The sequence below is a fragment of the Panthera pardus genome, unplaced genomic scaffold (genome assembly GCF_024362965.1).
Source record: "Panthera pardus isolate Hobbes unplaced genomic scaffold, ASM2436296v1 HiC_scaffold_13, whole genome shotgun sequence".
NCBI classification, from domain to species: domain Eukaryota; kingdom Metazoa; phylum Chordata; class Mammalia; order Carnivora; family Felidae; genus Panthera; species Panthera pardus.
Genome location: NW_026526688.1, coordinates 14,422,459 through 14,428,982, shown reverse-complemented (window position 1 = coordinate 14,428,982; position 6,524 = coordinate 14,422,459).

The following is a 6,524-nucleotide window of genomic DNA, read 5'->3' as shown; positions in this document are numbered from 1 at the left end:
TATAGACTGGTTGCTGACCTTGATTTTCTGGCGACTGGAGTGTAAGTATGTCTTCGTGTCTGGTATCACTATAGGAGTAGTGGGATCTTCCTGTCCAGAGAATTCTGCAGATGTCGGTGTTCCAGTTAATAGAGGTTTGCTTTGAACTGTTGCCTTTGGGAAAAGCATTCCAGAAGGAAGGAGGGTTGAGCAGTCTTCTGCCTTGCGGGCATTACTAGATAATTGTGGCAAAGGGAGACTATATCTGAGAGCAGTGTTGCTACCTGTCACGGCTAATAAATGACAATAAGGAAACCATCTTTCACTGGACTGTCGGCAGGAGAACTACATTTAAAAGGCAAAATTTGTGAGTGAAATTATAGGAACTCCATTTCCCTGACACATTTTATGCTTTTCTTCTTTTTTTTTTTTTTTAACGAGTCTGTCCTTAAAGACTTCCGAAGCCCAACAAGACCCAGCAACGAAAGTGATATAATGTATTAGCCATCTTTTCCTAAATTGCAAATGAGGAACAAGCGTATAAAGGAAAATTGAGAGGAGCTTGAATAAAAACGTAGGCTTCTACCACCAGTGATCTAAACTTCCGGTGTGCCGGCCATAATTTCTGATCTGCCGATGTCCTCACCCACCTGAGGGTCAAAAATATTTCGGTCGAAGGATAGATTGTTGCAGGAGGGCCCAAGGATGCAGAGAAGGTAGGTCTATTTGCAACACTGGTAAGAAGCTTTAATAGTCATGACTCGGTTTTTGTTTTTTAACGTAAGGCCACTGAAAAAATGGGCAGTTTTAGCAAGTTCTTAGCCAGGAGGCCTTGCCGAAGACTCAGTGGGCAGAGCCGAGCTCAAGGGCCCAGCGCCCCCTGATGGCTGGCGCCCCCCGATGGTTGGCGGAGGCAGGGCAGAATAACCCTGAGCCCAGGACTTTTGGGATCCAGGATCACATTGAGAGGAAAAAGCTTAACACGTTCCTACCCATTGAGGGGTGCCCAAGAATTCTGAAAAGACCTAAAGCTAGCCCTAGTTTTCCCTTGTAACTGCTGCAGGGGTCCAAAGCCATTTCGCCGTGAGAGTATATGCATCTCTAAGAAATTAGAGATTTCTAACCCACCTGCCAGCAGGTGGATTCTCTGGTGGCTCCTATTTACAGTTAGACATGGCCTAGATGGCTGGGTAGGACAAGAATAGAATTGCTCGCTTGATGAAGCCCAACTTCGCCAACGTTTTTTTTTTTTTTTTTCCTGGTACTAGGATTCATTGTTTACTTTCTCACTTACCAAAGTGGCTCCTCTAGAAGAAATGCTCATTTGTATTTTGAATAATAAAGTAGTTCTACACCCTGATCCACTAAAGACTATTTTGATTAGAAATTAAAAGTTGGAGGACGCCTGGGTGGCTCAGTCCGTTAAGCCTTCGACTTCCACTCAGGTCATGATCTCCAGTCCGTGGGTTCAAACCCCACGTCAGGCTCTGTGCTGACAGCTCAGAGCCTGGAGCCGGCTTCCAATTCTGTGTCTTCCTCTCTCTCTGCCCCTCCCCTGCTTGCACTCTGTCTCTTTCTCTCTCAAAAATAAATAAATGTTTTTAAACAATTTTTAAAAATTTAAAAGTTGGAGCACCTGGGTGGTTCAGTAGGTTAATCGTCCGACTCACGATTTTGGCTGAGGTCGTGATCTCAGGGTCACAAGATCGAATCCCGAGTTGGGCTCGGTGCTGAGCATGGAGACCGCTTAAGACGCTCTCTCTGTCTCTTCCCTTTACCCGCGCACGTGCGTTCCCTTTCAAAAAAATTTTTTTCCAAGTTGATATAGGAGTAAATTCCTAAGCAGTGATTTAAAGAATTTATCTCCTTAACAAGTTTTCTTACCACTGTGTCCTTAATTTCCACGGACTCTGTTACCAGATGGTAACTTCCACACCGAAATGCATCCAATAATGAGCCTCAGAGTGGACGTTTTCTACACCCCGTCACGGGACAGACAATCTGAAGAGAACAAAAATGTTTTTATTTTTTCGTGTAAAATGGTGGCCTACCTTCACATACAACCTTTCCCTGTCGTTGAACTCAACAGACTGGTGGATCCAACGGGACCGCTAATAATCACTGTATGGAGAACAGTTGGTACTTGCAAAGTTTATTCCAGCCCATTTCTTTCACGCTCTAAAACTTTTTTCAGTAGGTTGTTGGATGGGATGGAGCGACAAGGAGATGCAGGGACCCAAGGTCGGCCCACCTTTCCGCCAGCCGGGTTTGTCACGCGGTGGCTCTCAAGCACAGAACTTTGCCCTCCCTGAGGAGCCCCTCGGGGGCTGGCGGGCCAGCGCCTGAACGGGTGCGACAGTGTGGATGGCGACGTCCTGCTGGGTTGGCTCTGCCGACCTCTTTGCTAAGCCGGATAAAACGCTACCCAAATACTAAGAAAAAAAGGGGGGGGTGGGCACCTGGCAGGCTCAATCAGAAGAGTGTGTGACTCTTGACCGCGGGGTCGTGAGTTCCAGTCCCATGCTGGAGGTAGAGGTTACTTAAGTAAGTGAGTATTTAAAACAAAGAACCAAAAATGCTGTCAACGTGCCTGTGACCTGCACGTTCTCTGGGGTCGAGTTGTCTACTTTTAGGGTCCACATCCTGTGAGTAAGGCCAGTGGGGAACGGGCAGGGGGCAGAAGTGAATGCCTGCAGGTGTCTGGTTCTTACCCCCTCTCCAAGGTCAAAGCTTTAAAAAGATTTTAAAGGTCCTTAATTAAATTGAGTTCGGTGTTTCCAAAGAAAATTGGGAGAAGGGTTTTCTCTACCACCTGTTCCCCACTCAGTAGTGGAATTAGTGGGTGGGACCCAGGGCTGTCACAGCCCTTATTGCCCTTGTCCTCCAAATCTCTTCCCTCCAGCCCCATTCTCCTTGATCCCCAGAACCTACTAACACTCACCTGCTGCTACTCTCTCTCTGTATGTATGTATTAGAGAGAGAGAGAGAGAGAGAGAGAGAGAGCGTGTGCTCACGCGCGTGCAGGAGAAGGGGAGGGGCAGAGGGAGAGACAATCTTTAAAAAAATTTTTTTTTTAGTTTTTATTTTTGAGAGGGAGAGAGAGCATGAGCAGGGGAGGAGCAGAGAGAGAAGGAGACACAATTCGAAGCAGGCTCCAGGCTCTGAGCTGTCAGCATAGAGCCCGACGCGGGGCTCGAACTCACGGACCGTGAGATCGTGAGCTGAGCGGAAGTCTGATGCCCAGCTGACTGAGCCACTCAGGCACCCCGGAGAGAGAGAAAATCTTAAACAGGCGCCACGCTGAGTGTGGAGCCTGATGCAGGGCTCGATCCCACGACCCTGGGATCGTGACCCGAGCCCAAATCAAGAGTCAGACGCTCAACCAACTGAGCCACCCAAGCACCCCAACTCTCTCTCCACTTTTATTTATTTATTTATTTATTTATTTATTTATTTTAATGTTTATTTATTTTTGAGACAGAGACAGAGCATGAATGGGGGAGGGTCAGAGAGAGAGAGGGAGACACAGAATCCGAAACAGGCTCCAGGCTCTGAGCGGTCAGCACAGAGCCCGACGCGGGGCTCGAACCCACGGACCGTGAGATCATGACCTGAGCGAAGTCGGACGCTTAACCGACTGAGCCACCCAGGCGCCCCCCATCTTTGCCATTTTAAAGTGGATCGTTCAGTGGTATTAAGTACATTCGTATCGTGCAACCATTACGAGGATCTATCCCCAGAATTCTTTCCAGCTTGCAGCACTGAAGTTCTGTCCCCATTAAATAACGAAGTCTCCCTTCCCCTTTCCTCTCAGCCCCTGGCCACCCCCCCTTCTACTTTGTGTCTCTGTGAATCCGATTACTTAGGTATGTCATGTAAGTGGAATCGTACGGAATTTTCTTTGTGACTGGCCCCTTTCACTCAGCCAATAACGCCTTCAAGGTTTATCTGTCTTGTAGCATGCGTCAGAACTTCCTTCCTTTTGAAGGCTGAATACTATTCCATTGTGTGCCATGTTCTGTTTCTCCATTCATTTGTTGGTGGACGCTTGGGTTGTTTCCAGCCTTTGGCCGCATTTTCTTTTGAACGTCTTAATGTTTCTTTACAACTTGGCATCACCTGCCTGAGTCCCTGGGCGCGTCCCTTCCTACACTAGTCACCCAAACATCCTGAAGGAGCTCAGAGAGAGAGAGAATGAGAGAGAGAGAGAGAGAGAGAGAGAGAGAGAGAGAGAGAGATTTAAAAACAGCCTCTCTGAGAGGCCCTTAGTAATACACTTCCTTTGCCCACCCACAGACTCCTATACATCTTTCAGATTGAGCTGGGATCCTGCCTGCTCTAAAGTCTCCCCAGGCCTTTCTCGGCTCAAAATGACCTTTTTCTTCTCCGAAATCCTATAGCAGTTACTGTCAGCAACAATCTTTTTGGCAATGAATCGTGCACTGTTTTATGACATCTCTTCTACTGTCTAGAACTGTTATTGAAACACTTCATTTCACTTTTCATGTTGCTCTCTTCCTGCCCTAACTAGATGATTAACTCCACAAGAGCAGGTGTTTTGCCTTGTGTACCTTTGTGCCCATTGCCTCCCAACCCACGCACGTGTTTGCTCGGTAGGTACCTTACACAGAGGGCTATAATATCCACGTTTACTATTTATTTATTTTTTAGTGTTTATTTTTTGAGAGAGAGAGCGAGAGGCAGAGCACAAGAGGCGGAGGGGCAGAGAGAGAAGGAGACACAGAATCCGAAGCAGGCTCCAGGCTCCGAGCTGTCAGCACACAGCAGGACCCAGGGCTCAGACTTGTGAACTGGGAGATCATGGCCTGAGCCCAAGTCGGACACTGAACCAACTGAACTGCCCAGGGGCCCCATGTTTAATATCTCTGTTTAAAAGTTATGAACCTGATTGCACTTTAATCCAGTGAAGTCGCTGCTCAGGAGCCCACTTTCTAAATTATTTTTTCTGTACTGACTTCCTCTTGAGTGTCTTAGGGAAAAAAATGGTCAAAGAGAATGTAAGAAATCTTCCTGTTAGCATGCAGGGTTAATGGGCACATTTATCTTTTGAGAGAGAAGGGAGATTGCTATTTAAATGTCGTATTTTTAACTTCAGTGTTTCAGATTAAGCATTCTTACATACGGTTTTGAATTAGGAATCTGGCAATAATATACACTCTTGTCAGAACACCCACAGATGTTGTTTCCATTTAAACCCATCTGATTAGGGGCTGTCTTGACCTTTCCAGGTCTTAAATCACCAGAGAATGCTTACTGTTGAGCAGGGGTTCTGGATTTTAACTTTCGCGCATGAAAACTGTTACGTCTCTGGTATTGTTAAAAATGCCCCTTGGTCCACGTTTTTGGTGGGTGTTTTGTTACGGGGCTGCTTCCTCTAGACAGTCGTGCATGGCGTATACAGCCCTTCCCTTTGTATTCCCCGATCTCTTCCCCATTTTCTCCCGAACAGGCAGGCATCAGGAGTCTACGCGGCTGTACCTAACAGACACCTGACTCTCTGGCTTCCACACCTAGCACACGGTTCCTGCAAGGAGCAGGAAATACAAGGCACGCGTTTGGTAGAGCGGGTCAGCAGAGATCTGGGCTTTTTCTTTTCACTTGGGTATCTCTGACATTGCGTCCTCCGGTTTGGGGGGGTCAAGCACCGAGGGTCCTCACTAAGAGCAAGAACGAAGGGACGGGAGGTGGGGTGGGCACGTTCCTTCCACCGGGAAAGCAGCTTTCCCAGAAGCCTCAGCACGCATGCGCTTCTGTCTCGTTGGTCACACGCGCATCACGTGATGGCCCTGGGCTGCAAGGGAGGCTGCCCCCTTGCGGGCACTTGCGTCCCAGGGTCTGCAGTGGAGGCTGCGAGGGGGACGGGCGTTAGCGGTGGCTGTCAGTAACCACGTGGGCCACGTCGTATGCCTTGCTTGGGAAGTTGCCTAATTACGCAATTTACGCAGCTGGTTTTCACGTATCGGGGGTTAAAATGTTTGTTGAGTTGGGCGGTGATATCTGCTCCCTGGGAATTTTGTGGACCTTTGAGCCGGCTTTCAAAGTGTGTAAAAAATATCTTCATTTCTCAGCTGGGGCAGAACTATAAAAATGAAATACACACGAGCACATGTACATGTGTGTGCGCGCGTGTGCGCGCGCGCGCACACACACACACACACACACGCCCCGTTTGAAGGTAAGTTATATCATCCCCTAACTGCTGTGTGTCTTTCCCGAGGACAGGGATATCTTCATCTATAACCACAGCATATTTATCGACGTCAGTACATTTAGCACCGTTACGATACTTTACCATTCCTACTCCACTTTCGTTAGTTGTCTTCATAATTTTCTTTACGGTATGAAAGCACAGGATGCAATCTAGGGGTTGGAGTTGCATTTAGTGGTGGTGTCTCATTAGCTCCTTTGATCTGGAACATTCCCGCGCAGTGGCACTGCTTATTTTAAGAGAGCGCCTTTCTCCTGTTGCCTTCCACTAGATTCCTTAGAAGCCGCAGTTTTCAAACTTTATGGTCTCAGGGTCC